At 34.8% G+C, this 25,458-nt stretch overlaps 1 protein-coding gene across 1 annotated transcript in view; it reads left to right on the forward strand.

Moving 5' to 3' along the window:
• Positions 1 to 982: 982 nt before the first annotated feature.
• Positions 983 to 25,458, forward strand: part of CNTN5 (contactin 5) — a 1,335,093-nt gene continuing 1,310,617 nt past the window's right edge. Inside the window, exon 1 of the mRNA XM_024347391.2 lies at positions 983 to 1,389. The gene's annotated coding sequence lies outside the window, so the exon portion shown is untranslated. The remainder of the gene's footprint in view (positions 1,390 to 25,458) is intronic.

Genomic DNA, 25,458 nt, shown 5'->3' on the forward strand with positions numbered 1-25,458 from the left:
AGAATCAGCGTCAGTCCAGGGTCAGGCTGCTCTCAAACACACATGAAAAACGGACACCAGCGGACACGGGGTGCGACCCTAGACTCCCATGCAGTTTCTTATACAGACACAGAAATAGAAAGCAGTACGCGGGATTTCCTTTCCATTAAATACAGGTGCAAACCACATTCTCTATGGAAATATATTGCAAAGGAAATGTTATATAATTTATTTAACAAATACCCAATTACCATCAGCCCAATCGTGGGAATTGGAAAACGACTCAAAGACTGAGAGGAAAAAAAAAAAAAAGTAGACAGGAGGACTGGCAGAACAATGGCACTAAAGCTGCCACACTGTGGATTTACTACCTGTGTTATTTTTCCAATTACAGCCATTGTAATATAAAAATTCCGAAAAAAAGGTTGCTGAGACCATTCCTTCGCTTTTTTTTAGAACTGAGTCAACACCCCAAATCAAAGAGAAATATAAACAGGCAGAGCCTGATAGTCCTTAGATGAAACGCGTAAGTGCAGAAACAAAAGAGAAGTGCTTCCCATTCAGGACTTAAGAAAATTCTGCAAAGTGAAAAAGTCCACTCTCAAACCGACCTAAGTGAACGCGTCAGTCTGTGCTGCTGCTGTCAGAGGTGTGAGCCGGGGCCTACAGGAATCAGAGTGAAGACAGGAGCGGAGGAAGGGACTCTCGCCTGGATCTCCCGTGCCGTCTCCAGCCAGCACGTTTGCTTTGTAATCTATGAATGTTAAATACGGAGGGGTTGCAGAGCAGAAACGCTGGGGGAAGGGGGGCAGGTCCTCTGTACTTAGCAGGGAAGGAAAATGCCGGTTGACTAGTGAGACGAGTGGAGAAACACAGAGCACCCTCCTGGAGGCACACAGTTCGTTAAGCCCAGGGACATGCTCAATGAACCTTTGCCGCAGGAGGCAGTGAGGCGCTGGACGCGGGCGCCGGTGACAGCGCGGGCGGGCGGGGAGGGGCGAGGGGCCGCCCGGGGAGGACACAGCCAGTCAGAGGCGCGGGGCGCAGGGCGCGCGGACGCATTGGAGGAAAACACGCGAGCCCCAAACACACCAGCCGCAGGAGGCGCCGCACCTACTTCCCAATATAACCAACTACGGCGTGGGGGAGCGGAACTGCGAGAAGGCGGCAGCCAAAGTGCCATTAAAGCTCGGGGCGGAGAGGATGCGTTACCTGGGTCCCCTCTGCTGCGAGAGGCAGGGCAAGCTGGAGGATTCCCTCTGAATGATTAAGAACTCCGCAATTCGCCTCTGCCACAGGCTGCAAAGGACCCGAGGAACCGCTCTCTCTGAACTGTGCTGATGGGCAGGAGGATGGGAGACAGGAATTGAGAGTCACAGAGGAAGGACAGTGGAGTCTGGCATCTTATTGGTAAGTGGCTGACATTCCTTTGCCAGTGACTGCGTTCTGTGATTGTGCACTTCATCTCCCAGCCACTTAGGATTTTTGACACACTCTCTTCTGCAAAGCCATCCTTTCTTGCCATGTTGCCAGAATGTAAAAACTGTAAGATGAAGCTTTTTTAAATAAAAGAAAAAAAACACGATTTTATTTTCTGCTGGAATTTTATGGCAAAAAGTTGAAACAAGAGTAAATATAACCTATTTCTATATCTCCTAATGCCACCCAAAATAAGCGTAAGCAATTCCTACACGCAAATTGCAAATTGTAAGGCAATAAATGCCAGGATAAAGTGAGGATGTTTCTACAAAAGAAACTAAATGTTTGGAAAATAGGATGCCGTTCTCAGGTACTGAATGTATGCCTTATGTTTGAGCAATGAGTTTCCGAGACTAAATAATTGGGCATCTGGCATTGCAATAACTTGTTAAAATTCAGTAGGGATGCTCTGTAAGTGGAGTTCTACAAAGTTCGTGAGACTGAGAAAAACTGTATCTTGGATTATGCTGAGCTTTTTTCTAAAGGTTGTATAGGATTGTGATAGATTAAAAAATTATGTTCAGACATCCTTACCATGTTTTGTAGGGAGATATACGGAAGAGAATATCAATTTGCACATACACAAACCTGAGAATTACTCTGATGACCTGAACAATAAGTTGTTTCAACTACATTTATTTGCGAAAGAACCAGAATCCACTAAATATTTTAGAATTATATTACTTTTACATCTTAGAACCGTTCTCCCAAGAAAAATACAATTTCATGTGGTAATTTAAATGCAGGTGAGAAGCAAAAAACTTTTAAACTGTTGTATGTTCAATGCCTTACCTACATTTCATTCATTTGTTTCTTAATTTAAAAGAGAAAATCATTTAGAGGGTCAATACTTCTACTTTGATTCTCAATTTCGACTGTGGAAATAAGGATGAAAGAAGTAGATGTTCATTAGAATACTAGCATTTAAAATTATAGACAAATAGTCAAATTTAAAAATTAATGCAGATATCATCGATTACTGTTGAATTGCAACAGAACTACAGAAGTACTTATGACCATTACAGGGAGCTTAAAGGAGTTCATTATGATTAATATTGTGACTCTCAGTATTTTAAAAAATAATGATTAGGTCATTAACTGTTTTTGAAAATGCCTGTAGTCAATTTTGAGCAATTCTCATGGTTGCTTGCATATTCTCCTATTTCATGCTCAAATTATTCTAAGTGGGGACTAGTATGCTGAGTCTTAAACTTAACAGGCATAAGTTTACTCTGACTCTAATCGAAAAGAGGTATGAGTAAGAATATGTCATATAAAACTAATGATAACAAATTAAAGATATTACATAAAAAGATCATCTAAGTCCATTAAAGGGAAAAAGGCAAAAAAAAAAAAATCAGAGTTAAAGTTATAAAAAGGGAAATGCAATATAAAGAATAGAATTTGACAAATAGCTGGAGTGTGAGGGAATGATATTAAAGCCTATCTGAAAATAGAAAGTCAGTGAAATGATTATTACAAGTGCCAGTGTTTTTGCTTAGGAATTGGTGTATCCTTTAAATTATTTAAAACTTCTGAAAATTGAGAAAGGAGGAGAAAAACTGCTAATTTTAATTTCTTTCTGATTCCATAGACAACTGAACAGAAAGTTAGATTCTTAAAAGTTAGATAAAAATATAATCCCATAGATTAACTAAATGCTGGACTTTGTCTATAAGTTGTGGGGCACATGCACACCAAGGTGCTTTTGGAAATACATCCAAAAAGCTACAGTTGTGGAATTTTTAAATGAATAGCTGAAATACCTGAATGTTTCTCAAGGTGAGCAGTTAGTACTTCAAGTATTAGGTGGTCTGAAACAATTTTTAGTCAGGGAGCCAACCTGAAATCAGATCATGAATCTATACATAGAATATGTTTATGTAAGATGAATCATTAAAATTAGTAGCATGTGAAAATTTACTTCAGTCTTATGTGTCCAATTAAGTAGCACTATCTGTTAGAAATGTACCAGGTTTGGCTGATATGTATTTCTTTAAATGTCTCTTTTACTTCACAGTTTAGAAAATCTTGACCACTTTCAGGGTAGAGGTAGGAGTGTGATTGTCTGTCACAGCTGACTTAGCAATACGGACCAGAGGGTGCCAGTAAAGGGCAAAGGGCCCACGTAGGCTGGCCAAAGCATTTTGGAGTTTGTCTTACTTCTAGACAAAATAAAGGCATAATTTGTGTAGATTAAAATAAAAATGATGCAAACTTCTCTAGATGGCTGTAATACTGTGAAGATGATTTGACTGTAGAGAGTTTGATTGGCTAAAACAAAGTTGTAGCAGAGTTCAGTGTCTCCTTCATCAGTCAAAAACTAATCCAGAATTTTATGAGGCTCAGATATTTACAATATTGTAATTTGCCCAATCCATTCTTTCTCACGTATCTTGATTACCTATTGTCTTTGAACTTTCTTTTAAAATACGGGTTTTTAAATTTTTACCAAGTCGTTGGAAATTTATTTCTCTTACTTTAAATAATAAACTCATACATTCATGTAGTTTGTTTTCTTGAAATTCTGACTCCAGGAGTTGATTTTATCTCTCTTTCTTCTTTCTAACAATCCAAGCATAAAGTAAGAGAGTAATGTGTTTCTCACAAGATGTTAAGAACCGTGTTGTAAGGCTGTGCTAACATGTTACATGAACTTCTTAACACTTTATAGCAGGAAAGAGACTGGTCGGAAGCTCAAAGCGGTAGAATCACTGCAGAGGTCTATTTTCTGAGCATTTGTGATCAATAACTCCACATTAGAGGCTGGTACATTTTAAAAAGTAATGAAGTATATAAAACTCCTAATGCTTAAGATTTAAGATTAAAAACTATTATGAACTATATTCCATCTCCCTACCCACTCGAGTAAGAAATCCTGTTTTATGATTTTTGGAGATTCAAATATGTATTGTTAGAAGGGTTCTAATAAACTGAATATTATTAGTTTATATTTTTTCCAGACACTTAAACAGTTTTTTAGTTAATTATTTTATTTAAATGGAATGACACAAAATATAGTGTTTTAATACAGTGGCTATAAAAGCAATTTTTAAAGGGAAACATGAATTTGCTTTTTAAGAAAACTGGTTTTACAATGGATTTCTTTCATCAAAATTATTTTGAAGTATTGAATTGAATCCCAAGAACTTGACACAACACTGTATAACTTCAGTTATGTTTTGCCTATTATAAATATTTGCATAAGCTAATTGTAGATAATTTTATATCTATTAATCCCCATAAATTAAAACACACATCTTTAGTTTTATATCCCAGAGTAGTGCATGTTATATTTTTGACATTATACCCTCCTCAAACATAAGCTCATAAGTGTTACAAAGCTATTCAAAGTATGGTAGTTTCTCTTTTCTCCAGTGCAGGGAACTGGGAACTTTCCAGAGAGGCCACAAAGTAATTCTGAAAAATAAATCAAGATTGTCTGTTTTATGGAAATAAAAAAAAGAATCTGTCATTTTTAATCTAATATAAAATAGTGTGAGATCTATCATTCATGAGAATCTTAAGAAATTACAGTCATATTCATTTCCCGTGTATTTCTTAAGCTAGAATTTCTTGTGATCACTGCCATTTTTAAACGTTTCAAAAAATGTTTCATTAGATACATTTTAAAACACGGGTGTAAAGTTGTTTTTTCTCTTTTTCTAAGTGGTTCTTAAAAACTCATAATGATCTAAATAACTTGTTGCCCAATGGCCACTTTTTATTTATTTATTTATTTTCACAAATGACCTTCTCATAACAGATCCGACAGGACTCACCTATTTCCTCTTATGCCAGTCATGTTTCCAAATATTTCTCACACTCAATTTGCATAGAGCGGAGATCTAGATAAAAAGCAAGAAGCCAATACATTTTATGAGTTTTCTATGAAAAATATTGTTATAGTTAGTATCTTTACTAGAAAATATGGAGCCAATTAAAGGTAAAGTGACTAAACTGAACAGAATCCAAATAAGCAATTGCATTTTAGGCAAGGAATATTTCATTTATCTGAATGATCAAAAATTCTCTTTCATAACCATTGACTGGAGAAGTATAATTATGTATTTAAACATTTTATGAAGGGAGTAGAGATGTTCTTCATACCATTCTTATAGCTGCTAACAACTCAGAAAGGAGAACATCTCATCTTCCATTACTATCCAGTAGTAAATGTAGCATATGTTTAGGAAGAGAAATGTTGCTGATTATATAGGTGATCAAAAATTGATTGAAATTCTCTTCCTTTTGTGAGTTATAATATTGGCAGAAGCATTCATCACGAGGCTAAAAATACTGAGATGCTCTCATCGAGAGATATTATAATGATAGTAATAAAGTATCTGGAGCTGCAACCAGGTCTATTAATGTATTTTTACAAATATTTCATTAGTTGTAGGAGTTTGTATTTATCACATAAATAGTAGAGAAATGGGATGTTGATTTTGTGAGAAATTTACTTTTAAGTATATAGTTTTATCTTTATTTTCTTAAATAATTAATGTTATACTTAGAAGTATTAAGGATTTTTTTCTGAAATTAAACGAAATATAAAGGCAATACTCAAGAATTTAGAACAACTATTTTAATTCACCTAGATTCTCCCATTTCAGTTACATGCAAGAACTTACTTTCAATTATGCAATATTTGTTGAGATACTATTGTTCTTGAGCCTTTAAGTGTACTAAACTAGACAAAATCCCTGATGATTAAAAGTAATATTATTGGAAGTTACAGGTGAGTGACAACAGGAATTTTTAAAATAATTTTATTGTTTTCTAAAAATACATTTTTATTTAATTGGCAGTTTCATGATCATTAAATATGATAGGAATTCCTGGGCACTGGAACAGATTGACCCCAAATATATCTGAAAACATTGTGAAAAGTCTCATGTTTAATCTGTTAGGTATTGTATTTTGCCTTATTTTGTTATTTTAAAACCTTCTTCTTCATATTCTTTTCTAAAAGATAAAGACTGGCTTAATATTATCTCCCATATAGCAAAAATTATTAAAACAACTTGTTAGTGACCACTATTTCTTTTCTAATTTTGTATTTTCAATGATAAGAATTTCAAAAGTTATGGCATTGATAAGAGAATTGAAACTCTAAGCTTCATAATTCTATTTAATACTCTCTTCCTCCTTTTGTGATGCTGTTATTCTAATGTGTGAGCTGGTGAATGAGAGTTCATGCTAAAATAACCGTATCATTCAAATTCAGCACAAATCTTATGATTTATTGATGATTAATTGTGGAACCCTTAGGAAAAAGTGACAGAATAAATACCATTTAATATTGGAAGGGGCCATGTGAGCTCATATTTTTACCTATTCATAATAAACAAAGTTTCTTCACTAATAAGCAAGGGTATAAAAAGGTGAAGTGATGTGTTCAACATTGCAAGTAATGCAAAAGATGGAATTAGAACTCACATCTCTTAAATTTGAAGATCAGAGCTTTTTATGGCTTATACTTAATTTTAGACTGTGGACATCTTGATTATTTTTGTATCTATTCAAATCAAATCCTTATATTAGAATATAAATATATGTAATTTCCTTGTTGCCACTGATTATACATAAAACATTGTCTTTTATGATTAGAAATTTAAGATCCAATTATATTAACTCAGTGGAAACTGCTATACCCGCATTCTCTTAACCAACAACTACAGAACTTAATTGCTAGATGTGAACTTTTTCACAATGAACTTGGTATGCACTCAACAGCTACATCAAATGACAGAAGGGTTTTTTTTTTTGACAGTTTTAATTATGAAACTTGGGAATCTTTTAGAGTATTATAATGAAGTAGAAAAAAGGATTTAAGTGATTTTATTCAATGGCATATATGTAAGGGAACATCCATTTGCCCTATAATACTTCTTAATTTTTCCCAGACTGGCAGGTTTTCTTTTTTTCCTAGTAATAAATGTTTAATGGAAGCCCTAAATCAAACAGAAACTCAACAAGAAATGTAGATGAGAGTATATTTCTGTGTTTGACAAATTTTGGGTAAAATTTAATTCATGGGCTTTTTAAAGGTAGTAGCGATTTTAGAGCATTTGATAATAAAGCGGAGAATATATCTCTTGAAATATGCACTACTTTTCTGTGTTTTAAAATTCAAATGTCAACTTGTATATAAATTCTAATTTTTCTGTTACAATATTAAAGGAGGTTAACAGACAACAAATTTGAAACCGTAATAGTATTTAATCGTCATTGTATCTGAACCAAAGTTTACTTATGCTTAATTTTAATAATGTCATATAAATTGTTTTAGAATGAATATACACACTAAAAATTCCTCAGTAGAACTGAATATGATAAAACATAAAATTACCATAGTGCAATTGAGTGGAAGGCAGTTTAAATATTGCTGAATTTCTGGTATTACATTGCTTCTACAGATACCTTCTCCTGATGCTTTAATTGACAAATTATGACAAGCAATTTATGTGTTTGGGGGAATGAATTCAAGTTTTAAGACTCTTTTTCTTTAAACACTGAATATTTAAAGATGGCGCGATAAGTGTAGTAGAGATGAGGTAAAAGACGGTGACTAAAAAGGTTAATATTTTATCTGAAGTCTTTTATATCCTAAGTATATAAACCCAATTTGCAAATAAAATAAAGAATATATAAAACATGTCCTTGAAGCCCAATGAATAGTCATTTTAGTTATTTGAATTTTTACTTTCCTTAGTTCTTTATTTTCCTAAAACTTACATTCAATTCTTTAACATTTTCAAATAACAGTAATCTTAGTAAGAAGGAGTAGTTATCTGAGATTGAAGTTAAATGATCCAGAATTGATTTTATGAAAATTATACATATTAACTGTTTTAAAAATATATGACTGTGTTTGTTTGTTTCTCATTCTTTAACGTGGTCTTGTTAGTAAGTGCCACAGTGAGTAATTTAATGGAATTTCAACATTAATTTACTCACATAAATGGTCTACTGTAGACAGTGGCAGTACAAAGTAAGAATATAAAAGAGAATAAATAGTTCAAACCTGGTGGAGGAAATACACCCATAGGGTGAATATAATTCAATGTGAAATGTGCAGTCATAGAGGTATATGTGACTAAGATACAGATTTTCAATATTTCTCCTTCTGGAGACTTCTGTTACTTTTCTCCTAATGAGTCTTTCCAGCTTGGACAATTTCATGCTAACATTAGTTCTCTAATTGCTGCATTTACTTTTCAGTGCCTAAGTTATTTTAAAGTGACTTTGGTTCCAAGATTCACCTAACCACTTTAAATGAATGTGGTGTGTTTTGACATCTCATTATGTTGCTAACTTTAATATCTCAGAGCCGTCTAATCTCTCATGATATAGCCAAATTCAAGGTAAAAATGAATGTAGCTGAGATGCTGTGGAAAAAAATGCCATTTCTATATGTTATAAATAAGACTGATTTCTTTCATTTATTTAGTATGATATATTAATGCTGCTGATAAAACTTATTTTGCAGGAGTGGATTAACTATGAAGCCAATGAAGATTTGCTTATATGGCCATTTCCAAATAGTAATAGTAGTAATAGTGGCAGAAGTCATAGTAAACATTATTTTAATAATTATAATAATATATCTAACATAGGGAGTCATATGGATTAAAGGATGTGGTGTTTGAATTTTAGGTTCAGTTTTGACTTTAAAACTTATTAGCTGTATAATTTTGGACAAGTAAAATCTTTCTTTATGTACAAAATACCTGTCATAATATTATATACAAGAAAAAATATCTACTTTTCAATGGTAAAAAAATTACAGTATTAAAATCATTAAAGGTTTAAGTCTAGGAAGAAATTTTTGTTTTACTTCAATTTTCATTCTAAGCTTATCTGTCTACCCAAATATTCTATTTTTTTTAATGAGACACAATCCTGTTCTAATTGTGGAAGGGGATATTGAGATCTTTAGAACATCAGCATTTAAAGATTATTCTGTGTATCTCATCTTTTATTCAAAGAATTTTCTTGAATATATACTTCTAATAAATCTGGTATGTTTGATACCATATGCTTTTGGGGATTCAAAGGAAGTGAGAAGTTTGACCACTGACAATGAAAAGATGGAAAATCGTTCAGTCAGGACACAGCTTAATAAGAAACTTAAGGAAAAAATACCTGTAAAAGACTGTAGAAACACTGGAGGAACAGAAATGGTCATTGTGGTGATGGATTAAACTGACTTCGTAGACAAACTCTTTTCAGTTGGTGGGAAGAGAGGCAGAAACAAAACAAATGTGTAGGAAAACAGTAGGAAAGCTAATTAATGTACAGAAAGAATGCTTTTAATGCAAAGAGAGAAGTTAAAAATTATAAAATGAGGAAATTTGGAGGATTCTAAGATAAACTGAAAAAATTGGGATTTTGTTCCAAAGCAAGAGAATAATATTTATTTCAAGATTAGATGATATTTGAGTTTCTTCTCAGTTTTTCCCTTTACTGTGACTTGTACAGGTCACCATGCTTCTCTCCCTAGTTTATTAATTTCTCAATCAAAAGAATTATAATCAGTGAATTTAAAGCATATTCTTCAGGTTTTGGTCCACTGTTACTCTGAGACTGTGTGAGTTAGGAGGTTTTGACAAAGAGAAGAATGGAATGAAATGAAAATCTAGGGATTGACAACTGCATCTAGAATGAACTCCACAGAAGAGAGAGAAGAGAGAAGAAATCACATTCATGGCATATGGTGAGGTCACAAAAAGAGCACGGGCTTGTTAGACTCAGGTTTAACCCAGGTGTTTCCCTGAGCAACACCATAACCTTTCTATGTTTTCATTTCTTTCCCTGTAAAAGATGATATTGACTACTAACTCATAGTTTTTTTTGCAAGAAGGAAATGAGACTGTAGATTTAGGAATCAAAATTACTTCCTTCATATCTTTAGCTATAGATGCTTACGAAATTTCTTTTTATCCTTAGACTTTTTAAGGCATAAAATTATTTAAATTTTGTATAAATATATGTGGATACAATGACTGTAGTATTCTAAATATGAAGAAAATCACTATTTTCTTGGCTGGATGCTGTGTATTCATGTATGTTTGCTGATGGTGACATGTTTTATTTTAATGACCGTATTTTATTTGCTCATTTTGACAGTGATTACCTCTTCTGGACATTTTACTTTAATTTTGTTTTTTGGGCCGGAAAAGGGATGTCCTTCATTTCCCTTTACAAAATTATTTACAGCATAGATTATATTTTGTAAGTAGAGGAAGATATTTCATATAATGTCTTTTGAATCCTGTGTGATAACAAAATAGTACAGAATATATTCATATGAAATTAATAATGTTCCCTAATTATATTATTTTTTCACTTTTATTGTCTGTTTTGCTACTTCAAAAAACTAATCTTATGAAACAGACTTGTGCTATAAATGTGGTGTCTAATGCTAACTCTCTTTTTTTTTTTTTTTTTGAGATGGAATCTCGCTCTGTCGCCCAGGCTGGAATGCAGTGGCGCGATCTCGGTTCACTGCAACCTCTGCCTCCTGGGTTCACGCCATTCTGCTGCCTCAGCCTCCCGAGTAGCTGGGACTGCAGGCGCCCGCCACCACGCCCGGCTAATTTTATTTTTATTTTTATTTTTGTATTTTTAGTACAGACTGGGTTTCACCATGTTAGCCAGGAAGGTCTTGAACTCCTGACCTCGTGATCCACACGTCTTGGCCTCCCAAAGTGCTGGGATTACAGGCGTGAGCCACCACGCCTGGCCTAATGCTAACTCTTTAAAACAAACTGAAACTGAAATCTTTTAAATTGTGAATTGTAATTTTATTTTACAGCAAAAATACAATGATTTAAGCTTGCAAACATTTTACAATTTTTTTTCCAAAAAAGACATCTAGATATATTACTATGGTAGCTTTTTTGGATTGGCTACTATGGCAATGAGTTATTATAAAATAAAAACACATTTTATTATATGTGTGATAAATCGTATAATATTTTAAGTATGTATGTCCTTTATACCCATCCAATAAGTAAACCTCTTCCTGAAACATTTACTGATTATTCTACTGTTGCAGAAGATATAATATAGTAGAAAGAAATGGAAGAAAGAAATCTCAGATAAGAATATTTTCTTTCAAAAAGGTATGAGAAAAATTTATTGGGTCTGGAACTATTGGATATAGAGGAAAAAAAAGGTGAAGAAAGCCACCAAGCAGACAGGAGAGGGAGCTGATAGAAAGCAATTTTGTACTATTCACTGAGGAAGTCATTAAATAAATATTCATACCATGAGCTATTTGAAAAAAACCAAACAAACCTGGAATTGATATTTCACCTGAAACAAAGGTGTCTTTTAATCTTTGCTCCATGTATTTTTCTTATAAGATAATAGTTCTTAAGATCTAAATTCATGGCTTAGTTTTTCTTTCTTTTTTTTTATTATTATACTTTAAGTTTTAGGGTACATGTGCACAATGTGCAGGTTAGTTACATATGTATACATGTGCCATGCTGGTGTGCTGCACCCACTAGCTCATCATCTAGCATTAGGTATATCTCCCAATGCTATCCCTCCCCGCTCCCCCCAACCCCACAACAGTCCCCAGAGTGTGATGTTCCCCTTCCTGTGTCCATGTGTTCTCACTGTTCAATTCCCACATATGAGTGAGAATATGCGGTGTTTGGTTTTTTGTTCTTGCGATAGTTTACTGAGAATGATGATTTCCAGTTTCATCCATGTCCCTACAAAGGACATGAACGCATCATTTTTTATGGCTGCATAGTATTCCATGGTGTATATGTGCCACATTTTCTTAATCCAGTCTATCATTGTTGGACATTTGGGTTGGTTCCAAGTCTTTGCTATCGTGAATAGTGCTGCAATAAACATACGTGTGCATGTGTCTTTATAGCAGCATGATTTATAGTCCTTTGGGTATATACCCAGTAATGGGATGGCTGGGTCAAATGGTATTTCTAGTTCTAGATCCCTGAGGAATCGCCACACTGACTTCCACAATGGTTGAACTAGTTTACACTCCCACTAACAGTGTAAAAGTGTTCCTATTTCTCCACATCCTCTCCAGCACCTGTTGTTTCCTGACTTTTTAATGATTGCCATTCTAACTGGTGTGAGATGGTATCTCATTGTGGATTTGATTTGCATTTCTCTGATGGCCGGTGATGGTGAGCATTTTTTCATGTGTTTTTTGGCTGCATAAATGTCTTCTTTTGAGAAGTGTCTGTTCATGTCCTTCGCCCACTTTTTGATGGGGTTGTTTGTTTTTTTCTTGTAAATTTGTTTGAGTTCACTGTAGATTCTGGGTATTAGCCCTTTGTCAGATGAGTAGGTTGCAAAAATTTTCTCCCATTTTGTGGGTTGCCTGTTCACTCTGATGGTAGTTTCTTTTGCTGTGCAGAAGCTCTTTAGTTTAATTAGATCCCATTTGTCAATTTTGGCTTTTGTTGCCATTGCTTTTGGTGTTTTAGACATGAAGTCCTTGCCCATGCCTATGTCCTGAATGGTATTGCCTAGGTTTTCTTCTAGGGTTTTCATGGTTTTAGGTCTAACGTTTAAGTCTTTAATCCATCTTGAATTGATTTTTGTATAAGGTGTAAGGAAGGGATCCAGTTTCAGCTTTCTACATATGGCTAGCCAGTTTTCCCAGCACCATTTATTAAATAGGCAATCCTTTCCCCATTGCTTGTTTTTCTCAGGTTTGTCAAAGATCAGATAGTTGTACATATGCAGAGTTATTTCTGAGGGCTCTGTTCTGTTCCATTGATGTATATCTCTGTTTTGGTACCAGTACCATGCTGTTTCGTTACTGTAGCCTTGTAGTATAGTTTGAAGTCAGGTAGTGTGATGCCTCCAGCTTTGTTCTTTTGGCTTAGGATTGACTTGGCAATGCGGGCTCTTTTTTGGTTCCATATGAACTTTAAAGTAGTTTTTTCCAATTCTGTGAGGAAAGTCATTGGTAGCTTGATGGGGATGGCATTGAATCTGTAAATTACCTTGGGCAGTATGGCCATTTTCATGATATTGATTCTTCCTACCCATGAGCATGGAATGTTCTTCCATTTGTTTGTATCCTCTTTTATTTCCTTGAGCAGTGGTTTGTAGTTCTCCTTGAAGAGGTCCTTCACATCCCTTGTAAGTTGGATTCCTAGGTATTTTATTCTCTTTGAAGCAATTGTGAATGGGAGTTCACTCATGATTTGGCTCTCTGTTTGTCTGTTGTTGGTGTATAAGAATGCTTGTGATTTTTGTACATTGATTTTGTATCCTGAGACTTTGCTGAAGTTGCTTATCAGCTTAAGGAGATTTTGGGCTGAGACAATGGGGTTTTCTAGATATACAATCATGTCGTCTGCAAACAGGGACAATTTGACTTCCTCTTTTCCTAATTGAATACCCTTTATTTCCTTCACCTGCCTAATTGCCCTGGCCAGAACTTCCAACACTATGTTGAATAGGACTGGTGAGAGAGGGCATCCCTGTCTTGTGCCAGTTTTCAAAGGGAATGCTTCCAGTTTTTGCCCATTCAGTATGATGTTGGCTGTGGGTTTGTCATAGATAGCTCTTATTATTTTGAAATACGTCCCATCAATACCTAATTTGTTGAGAGTTTTTAGTATGAAGAGTTGTTGAATTTTGTCAGAGGCCTTTTCTGCATCTATTGAGATAATCATGTGATTTTTGTCTTTGGTTCTGTTTATATGCTGGATTACACTTATTGATTTGCATATATTGAACCAGCCTTGCATCCCAGGGATGAAGCCCACTAGATCATGGTGGATAAGCTTTTTGATGTGCTGCTGGATTCGGTTTGCCAGTATTTTATTGAGGATTTTTGCATCAATGTTCATCAAGGATACTGGTCTAAAATTCTCTTTTTTGGTTGTGTCTCTGCCTGGCTTTGGTATCAGGATGATGCTGGCCTCATAAAATGAGTAAGGGAGGATTCCCTCTTTTTCTATTGATTGGAATAGTTTCAGAAGGAATGGTATCAGTTCTTCCTTGTACCTCTGGTAGAATTCGGCTGTGAATCCATCTGGTCCTGGACTCTTTTTGGTTGGTAAGCTATTGATTATTGCCACAATTTCAGCTCCTGTTATTGGTCTATTTAGAGATTCAACTTCTTCCTGGTTTAGTCTTGGGAGAGTGTATGTGTCAAGGAATTTATCCATTTCTTCTAGATTTTCTAGTTTATTTGCATAGAAGTGTTTGTAGTATTCTCTGATGGTAGTTTTTATTTCTGTGGGATTGGTGGTGATATCCCCTTTATCATCTTTTATTGCGTCTATTTGATTCTTCTCTCTTTTCTTCTTTATTAGTCTTGCTAGCAGTCTATCAATTTTGTTGATCTTTTCAAAAAACCAGCTCCTGGATTCATTAATTTTTTGAAGGGTTTTTTGCGTCTCTATTTCCTTCAGTTCTGCTCTGATTTTAGTTATTTCTTGCCTTCTGCTAGCTTTTGAATGTGTTTGCTCTTGCTTTTCTAGTTCTTTGAATTGTGATGTTAGGGTGTCAATTTTGGATCTTTCCTGCTTTCTCTTGTGGGCATTTAGTGCTATAAATTTCCCTGTACACACTGCTTTGAATGTGTCCCAGAGATTCTGATATGTTGTGTCTTTGTTCTCGTTGGTTTCAAAGAACATCTTTATTTCTGCCTTCATTTCGTTATGTACCCGGTAGTCATTCAGGAGCAGGTTGTTCAGTTTCCATGTAGTTGAGCGGTTTTGAGTGAGATTCTTAATCCTGAGTTCTAGTTTGATTGCACTGTGATCTGAGAGATAGTTTGTTATAATTTCTGTTCTTTTACATTTGCTGAGGAGTGCTTTACTTCCAACTATGTGGTCAATTTTGGAATAGGTGTGGTGTGGTGCTGAAAAAAATGTATATTCTGTTGATTTGGGGTGGAGAGTTCTGTAGATGTCTGTTAGGTCCGCTTGGTGCAGAACTGAGTTCAATTCCTGGGTATCCTTGTTGACTTTCTGTCTCGTTGATCTGTCTAATGTTGACAGTGGGGTGTTAAAGTCTCCATTATTAATGTGTGGGAGTCTAAGTCTCTTTGTAGGTCACTCAGGACTTGCTTTATGAATCTGGGTGCTCCTGTATTGGGTGCATATATATGTAGGATAGTTAGCTCTTCTTGTTGAATTGATCCCTTTACCATTATGTAATGGCCTTCTTTGTCTCTTTTGATCTTTGTTGGTTTAAAGTCTGTTTTATCAGAGACTAGGATTGCAACCCCTGCCTTTTTTTGTTTTCCATTTGCTTGGTAGATCTTCCTCCATCCTTTTATTTTGAGCCTATGTGTGTCTCTGCACGTGAGATGGGTTTACTGAATACAGCACACAGGTGGGTCTTGACTCTTTATCCAATTTGCCAGTCTGTGTCTTTTAATTGGAGCATTTAGTCCATTTACATTTAAAGTTAATATTGTTATGTGTGAATTTGATCCTGTCATTATGATGCTAGCTGGTTATTTTGCTCATTCATTGATGCAGTTTCTTCCTAGTCTCGATGGTCTTTACATTTTGGCATGATTTTGCAGTGGCCGGTACCAGTTGTTCCTTTCCATGTTTAGCACTTCCTTCTGGAGCTCTTTTAGGGCAGACCTGGTGGTGACAAAATCTCTCAGCATTTGCTTGTCTGTAAAGTATTTTATTTCTCCTTAACTTATGAAGCTTAGTTTGGCTGGATATGAAATTCTGGGTTGAAAATTCTTTTCTTTGAGAATGTTGAATATTGGCCCCCACTCTCTTCTGGCTTGTAGAGTTTCTGCCCATGGCTTAGTTTTTCACGTTGCGTATCGAAATGCCATCTATTCAGAAATGCCTTGGATAAAAATTAGTTTAGAAGGAAGAAATGACCTGGTGTTCTCATTTATAATTCTTATAACTTGTCCAGTTTAGACATTATATATGGTCCAGTATCTCCTACATATCAGATTTTTTTTTCCCAAGATGGAGTTTCGCTCCCTCAGAAGTAGTCATCATTAAGAGGTTTTTATACATATATTTTATACATGTATCATTCTATTTATAGATAATATTGTATCAATTTTTCTTAATATAATTTTGGGTAGCTACATAACAAAAAGGTATCTAATTTTTTAATAGATTACTTTTGATAAAGTTATACATGATTTATATGTATAGTTCCTCACCTAAAATTATCTATGAATTTATTTCTCATATGAAAACAAATAAATATGAAATTAAAATTCTTATGAATTTTATATGTGTGGATCTTGAAGTAGTATTGCTAGGTCATTGAGAAGGTACACTTAAAATTTTGCTTTTACTGCCAAGTTTTCCTCCATAGCTATGATACTAACTAATACTCCCACTATTAGTGTATTACAGTGTCTGTCTCGTCCCACTGTAGCCGACACACTGTGCTACCAAACTGCTTGTTCTATGCCTAACAGAATGGTTCTAAAAGAAAGTATGTTTTTATTTTAATTTATGTTTAATATTTGAACATCCCTTTATGTTTATAACACATTTTTTATTTGACCTATGGTTCCTACCCATTTGCCAGTGATGTTCTGAGTTGATCTTTTTCCTAGTCCCTTTACATATTAACAGAAACAAACCCATAGCAGCAAGAGGTCAATTTAAAATGCTTTGAGGCATTGCCAGATTTTGTAAGAAATAAAATGCATATCTGTGAAAATATAGAGATGTTTGTACAAATACCATTGTCTTCTTTTCTCCCTCCACTGTAAGCAAAAATCCAGTGGAGATCCAATGAAGAGAAGATAATTTTATCTTCTTCAATCACATAAAATAATCCAGATAAATGAGCCTGTTTTCTCATATTCAAAGTAGCCTTCTAAATATCACTCACTCAACACTGCTTCAGGGAATCTCACTGGGAATTTTTTTCACCAGACTGCTTTCTCTCCCTCTATTCTCCAACATGTCAATAATTCTGATGGGATAATCTTTCAGAGACTCAAGCTTGTCATGTCATTTCTTTGCTCTAAAAGCTTTAATGGTTTCTACTATTTAAAGAATACATTTCAGATTTTGCACTGTTCCATTAAGGAGTTCCATAACTGTCCTTCAGCAACTCTTTTCTAGGCTCCTTTGCAGCTACAACAATGCATAGATTTTAAATTGAGCCACAATACTACCAAAACCTATCATTAGTTGTCCCATCTCTATACTTTTGCTGACATCATTTTCTGCCAAAATTAATGCTCTGGGACATATTTTTCCTTCTTTTTTCTTTACTTTTCTTTTCTTTCTTTTTTTTTTTTTTGACATGGAGTCTCACTCTCTCACCCAGGGTGGAGTGCAGTGATGCGATCTCGGTTCACAGCAACATCCACCTCTCAGGTTCAAGCAATTCTCTGCCTCAGCATCACAAGTAGCTGGGATTACAAGCACACCCCACCATGCACAGCTAATTTTTGTATTTTTAGTAGAGACGGGGTTTCACCATCTTGGCCAGGCTGGTCTTGAACTCCTGACCTCATGATCCAAAAGTGCTGGGATTACAGGTATGAGCCACTGTGCCTGGCCAGGACATCTCTTTACAAAAATTACTTTTCCTATCAGGAGATTGCAAGCTGCTTTAAGGATAAGAAAGTGTTTTGATAATTTTGATAAACTGCTTTGCCTAACATAAACACCGAGGTATTTATTTAATTAATTTTTTATTAATTTAGAGCATAATTTAATTTAATTAATACATTCTGCTCTAAATAATATAATGCTTTAAAGAGGCCAACATTGAAAAATACTTCATAAAGAACAATTACCTTTAGTGAGGTATAACACAGACTGAGCTCTCAGTTAAGTTGTTATAGGTTCATTTCTGGTCCTTGACCTAATAACATCAATAAGACTAATTATTTGTCCAAGCTGTAGTTCCCTAATTGGAATCAAGATATAAAACTTGTATATTCTTAAAGAAATTATGATAAAAGTTTTTTTTTACTTTTGACAAATAGTAGTTGTGAATATTTATAAGATACATATTGATGTTTTGATAACATCATTGATGTTACATATACTGTAGAGTGATCAGATCAGGGTAATTAGCATATCCATCATCTCAAATATTTATCATTTCTTTGTGTTGGTAAAGATCAATATTCTCCTTCTAGCTATTGTAAACTATACATTACTGTTAACTGTAGTCATCAGTGGTGTATAACAATGCTAGAACTGATTCCTCCTGTCTGGCTGTAAAATTTAAAATCCATTGACTCAATGAATTTTACAACGCCTTCATTGCTTGTTACAAAGCATGTAACATTGCTTATTACAAAAACAAGGGCAGTAGACCAATGCTTCTTTTAGCTCTGCTGAAACATGAACAAATACTTTTCATTTTTTACATCATTTATAATTGTCCATAACTTCTACAAAGTTAATACTTAACACAAAAAAGGATATATATTATTTTACAATCTCTTATAATATATAGTACATATATAGTATATATAATACATCTTTCATTATAAAATATAAGATGTATTATTCATTTTATAATGAAAGATGTATTATACATTATATTTGGACTTCACCACTGAGCCAAACCACAAGTAGCTCTGATAAGTAAAATGTCCCATCTGTAATTGAAATAAATCTTAAACCTAATTGTTCTATTGATTATACAATGCTTTTTCAATTCAACAAATTCACAACTAGCTAAAATGTCATATTTCTCTATCAGATAATAAAGTCATAAGAGGAGTAAATAATTGAAAACTGAAAAGACTCGTTTTCAAATTAATATTAAACGATTGAAAATTTTGAAAACTGAATTAAGAATAGAGTCCATTAATTCAATTTCATAAATTCATGTAGAAACATCAGCAATAAAAAAGAAACAAGTATGTTGTAGCCCAAAACGAAGATCTTAAAGAGGAATTGATTTCAACAAACCACAAAGCATTTCTCAGCTTTTCAGATCATTGGCTATACTTAAGAATGGGAGCAGACTATTACCTCTTTTATTCCTCTTCTGCTTCTATCGTCTTTATCTTGAGATGCCATTCTTCAGACCAATCCCTTCTCAACAAGAGTACTGTGTCATTAATAGGAAATACTGTTGAACTGCATAAAGGTTCCACATTCTTATTTTTTTCTATCACTAGACAAACTCAGAAAAGCCATGCTGCTCTTCATTGTATTCACTTTGCCTCAATAGAAAACACTAAAAGTAAAGATGAAATGGAAGACCAAGACTTCCCCTTGAGATGAGAGGAAAATAGAGAGTTTGCAAGTGTCAAACACAAAGAATGCTAGCTGGAGTCACATACATTTCAGTGTCATACAATTAAAATTACCTTCTTACCTCTGTGATTTTACAGAATGGTGGACAGTTGCTTAACAAGGGAAAGAATGAATGTGTGTGTGTACTTGCTCCTGAGCATTGGATCCAAAAACAAAGAAACCAGTTGTTGCCTTAGCTTGTATGGCCCTTGTGTTGAGAAATAGATGGCCTGAAAGAATCAGCAGTACCCTATGTAACATTTAAAAGGAATGTTACTTAGTATTTCTAAACTTCTAAGAAAAAATGTCAGAGGTTTTTACACTTTAAAATGTGTAGGAGCTCAGAGTATTAAGAAAAAACTCAAACTTTCTATATTTGTTTTTAATTTGTTCAGTAATTTTAGGCAATAGATTATTGTTTCATGCAGAGAAGAGATTTACTGACAGTTCAGTTTCATGAAATTTATGACACTCTGATAAAAACAATTACCTAGCAAATATTTGCTCAGCAGCAGATGAATGGCATGGGAATACAAACATGTTGGACTATTTTGCCAAGGTACCTCCAAAAAGAGGGAAAAATGATGCAGGAAGTGGAAAAACATGATAATCTATGATAAAAATACATGCAAACTTTGAGATAAAGATAGGAAAAATATAAAATATAATTGAATGATTAGAACCAAAAGCATTTTGTCACTGTATTTGTGTGTGTGTGTTTTAAAGACAAATACCATGAAAACTCTCAAAAACTGTGAGAGTTTTTATTTAAGTGTAGCTTAAATATTAGTCACAGAGAAAGCTCTTTTAGCTTGTTTCACCATAAAATTTAGTATATGTAGTAAATACATTTTATAAGATATGAGATAAATATTGCATCAGCCTGATTACCATAATATGGATACTTGAGAATATTTGTTGCACATTATACTAAACTTTACAGTTACCAGTTAATTTCATTTCTTTTCACATAGCTTCAATTTGAAAAACATGAGATATAAATTCAAAGAAAAAACGAGAAATCAAAGAAATGTTGAGTTTATGGAAAAGTAAAAGTGAAAAAATGAGAACAATTCTATTCAAGTTAGGTTTATTTGCTGTTTACTATGTGCAAGGCAAGCTGACATCTGATGACATCAACCCATTTTTAAATATTAGTAGCGTTTCAACCTTTGAATGATTTATGCAAGGAACAAAATCTTGCAATATCAATTTTTAAATGTTTTGTTGATGAATATATAGAGTTGCATATTTGTGTATGCTTTCAACTACCTTTTACGGTAAAAGAAGAGAAAGAGTTGTCATAAATCTGAAGTATTTAGCATTAACATTTCTTTAGTCACAATTTTAGGGCTCATTATTAAACTTTTGAAAACTGCAAAGTGTAATTAATGCCATTCCAATCATCAGCATCATCATCAACTTAGGAGGAACTAAACCAAATGTATTAAGAGAAAGAAGTGTAAAGTTTGTTTTAATTTTGAACTAATCTCCTCAAACCTTATTTCTCATTTGTTCAATGAGAACACAAAACTGAGCCTGGCCTGGCCTTTAATTTTCAGTACATTAACTTACGTTTCATGGAGTAGGTATTTACCACCAGGAGCCAACTCCAATAACTTTTCTCTTTATTTATTTATTTATTTATTTATTTATTTATTTATTTATTTATTTATTTTTGAGACGGAGTCTCGCTCTGTCGCCCAGGCTGGAGTGCAGTGGCGCGATCTCGGCTCACTGCAAGCTCCGCCTCCCGGGTTCACGCCATTCTCCTGCCTCAGCCTCCCGAGTAGCTGGGACTACAGGCGCCCGCTACCACGCCCGGCTAATTTTTTGTATTTTTAGTAGAGACGGGGTTTCACCGTGTTAGCCAGGATGGTCTCGATCTCCTGACCTCGTGATCCGCCCGCCTCGGCCTCCCAAAGTGCTGGGATTACAGGCGTGAGCCACCGCGCCCGGCCACTTTTCTCTTTATTTTAAAATTTGCCTGTAACATTTATTTGTGCAAACACTTTCTTTCCACATCTGCTTTTGTTCAATCATTTATTCTCTCCTCAAGGCCTCTATCCTTCTGATTCTTGCCATATCTTTAATATCTTCAGTCTCTCCATTTCTATCACCTTCTTTCTTTTAGCCTAACACATATGCAAAATGGTACAGTCTTAAAAATAAAAGTAAGCCTGTTTCTCCTCTTGCCTCTACTTAAGTAACCACTCTCACACTTCACTCATTTGTATGCATGCCTTACTTTCCTCCTCTGTGTTCACTGAAAACAATTTAACTCATCTTTTTATCCTCATCACCTAGTAGTTACTTGCAAGTAGACACCACATGCTTATTGAAGGAATACATGACTGCATGAATCCTATCATGTTCTTTTATCTCAAATTGATTGCCCTCATTAAGTATAGTTTTTGAGATCTATGAATATTATGTCACTTAAATTTACTACAATAATAAGTAGCATAATAGCAATAAAGAGCATGCCCCAATCTTTTAGTTCAACACAGAAAGGTGTCAGTGATAGTTTATGAAGGATGTGCAAATGGATATCTATTATATGAATAAGAGCTCATAATTTAGTTGTAATGGCTCTGAGTCAATGATAATTATTTAAATATTTTTGTTGACTGATAAGCCCTAATCTGGCCATGGCACTAGCCTAATTTGGCAAATGATTTCCTAGAAACAATACAAAAATATATACGCCAATGTGTTTCCAATCTCTATGACTTTGCACCTGTTGCTCCATTGGACCGAAACATTACTTCCTCTCTCTTCTCCTGAATAATCTCTACTTATATTTCATGTCGAGAATATCATTTCTCTAGAAATGTTGCCATCAAATTTGTGTCTCTCATTATTTTCTCTTTCAGCAAAATCATAGCATACATAGCATAGCATGTATCATTATATATAATTATTTGAACACATACTATGTCCCTTCCACAGCATACCTCCCTTCTTTATTTTTTTAGGAGAACATTTTATTTATTTTTAAAAGTTTTTCTTTATTATACTTTAAATTCTGGTGTACATGTGCAGAAATACCTAACGTAGATGACAGGTTGATGGGTGCAGCAAACCATCATGGCACATGTATACCTATGTAACAAACCTGCACGTTCTGCACATGCACCCCCCCTTCTTTTTTTTTTTTTTTTTTTTTTTTTTTTTTGAGACAGAGTCTCTCTCTGTTGCCCCAGGCGGGAGTGCAGTGGCGCAATCTCGGCTCACTGCAAGCTCCGCCTCCTGGGTTCACACCATTCTCCTGCCTCAGCCTGCCGAGTAGCTGGGACTACAGGCGCCCGCCACCACGCCCGGCTAATTTTTTGTATTTTCAGTAGAGACGGGGTTTCACTGTGTTAGCCAGGATGGTCTCGATCTTCTGACCTTGTGATCCGCCTGTCTCGGCCTCTCAAAGTGCTGGGATTACAGGCGTGAGCCACCGCGCCTGGCCACCTCCCTTCTTTAAACTCTAAGAATTCAACTCTTATTTCATGTATTTAGCAAGCAGTACAATGCCTGGAATTTAGTGGGCACTCGATAAATACTTATTGAATGAATGAATAAATGCGAATGAGCATAGACGCAGTCTGGGACAGGTGTTTGACGTACAGCTCCAGTAACTGAAGAATTCATGTTTTCATTGATCTCTGTAGCATGCTACTTTAACTCCGAGGGACTGCAATCTTTCTCATACATTTAAATTTTAATTTAAATTTCTCAAGATCTATAGCTCTCTTTGTTGTCAGGCTCAAATTATCTTGACCATTCACCTTCCATTCTTTTATAGAGATATCTCCTGGACCTTGGATTAATTCTGCTAAAGCCGTTCCTATCCTTATAAGAAAATAAAGAGTAAATATTAGGAAAGGAGTTGCAGGAAGAAAATATGTTTTTTAAACAACATTCGCAAAGCTCATTTTTTAGAATTTTGTTAAGAATTAGAGGTTTAAAACAAAAGTGCCATAAAAATTAACTTCTAAATTTCATTAGTTTATCATATTAGAATAATTAGAACTCGTCATCTAGCATTAGGTATATCTCCCAATGCTATCCCTCCCCTCACCCCACCACAGTCCCCAGAGTGTGATATTCCCCTTCCTGTGTCCATGTGAGTTAGTGGGTGCAGCGCACCAGCATGGCACATGTATACATATGTAACTAACCTGCACAATGTGCACATGTACCCTAAAACTTAAAGTATAATAAAAAAAGAATAATTAGAACTTGCACAATCAAAGATCTGGTGGGATATACTTAACCGAATAACAGTAGAAAATATAATGCCTTATAATTAAGGAATGGCTATTTGCCATTAATGAAAATAGACTACAGGGAGCTTCCTATTCTAAAAAGTGGCTTATGTGTTAACATTTAATTCTGTAGTGGCATTAACTTAAAAAATTCTAAACTTTCTTTATAGATATTGAGTGAATCATCATAATTTGCTAATATTAAGTATTATTCACATTCAAATTTTTCTACTCATACCACTCTGACACATAACAAAATTAAGACAGTCTCAGTTTAAAGACATGAAGGATATAATTTAGGATACTAGACAGCATTAACTAAATATCTCAGAATCTAGAAATTCTGCCAGCATTGATTCAGAATGCCACCTGTAGTAACCTGGCCTCTGTAATATACTATTTCATGTGACCATTTCAGCTCTGTGGATGTTCGATGTTAAATGAGACAGTGTAAGAGAATTATGTTAATATGCCTAAATGTAGTCCACTGGTTATTCAGTCAACAAAATGAACTAAATCCCCATTACGTTCTATGGTCTCTCTTAAAGTGTTAATTTAACAATATGCACTGCAGAGGGGAAAAAATCGGCTTTCTTAGACCTAGTAGGTAAAGAACATGAAGTAAAAATCAAATTCTATTATGAGATATTGTACATAAAAGAGTATTACATGCATGAAAACCAGGCCTTCCTCTAACATTTGTGGGGTCTGGGACAAGAATACATGTAGTAGCCTGCAAATCATATCTAAGTATTAAAAAATTATAAACTAAGCTAACAAAATTCTATTCTCTAACTTTGGTAACTTTCCCTTTATAAGTCCCAAAAAGCCAGTTGTGAATTTGGAATTTTCTAACTCCTTTTGTTTTGGTACAAAAATGTGAAATCTGGAAGAAGCTGGCTCCAGGTCCCTGTCTCTAATCTGCAGCCCGCCCATCTTATTTACAACACCAAAAAGGGCTTTGTGCACAGAAGTGAGCAGTCTAGTCCTCATTTCCAAGCTCCATTCACCTCATCCACATCTTCTTTACCACTCCAACCTACAAGTATACACAGCAGTCCAGCCACAGAGATGGACCAAGTAAAGAGGCCTATCTATGCAGGCCCTGTTGACAGGCCTTGGATCATTTTGCCACAGAATTCTGAGATCCAAGTGTTCTACATATGTTCTAGAGCAGACTTGGCATGGATAATTCTCGCTGGCTGTCAAAATCCTTTTCCCGAGGGGTGGGGCATGGCTAGAGAAAAGCCAAAGCAGGGTCCTCTGTAAAGTGTCGGGTCCTCTATAAAGTGTCAGGTCCTGATGGGATGATAATAATGCAAATATAAGGAAACTCTTATGGGGAAATTTTACACGGTCTCTCTACTATCAATGTTATTAGGAGAGACAGCACAACATAGTGAACAAACAAGTTGCCTGAGTACAAAACCCAACTTTACCACTTACTCTCCTGGTGTAGTTATTCCACCTTTTTGTACCTCAGTCTCCTCATGTATAAAATGATAATA

Source organism: Pan troglodytes, chromosome 9 (assembly GCF_028858775.2).
Source record: "Pan troglodytes isolate AG18354 chromosome 9, NHGRI_mPanTro3-v2.0_pri, whole genome shotgun sequence".
NCBI lineage: Eukaryota > Metazoa > Chordata > Mammalia > Primates > Hominidae > Pan > Pan troglodytes.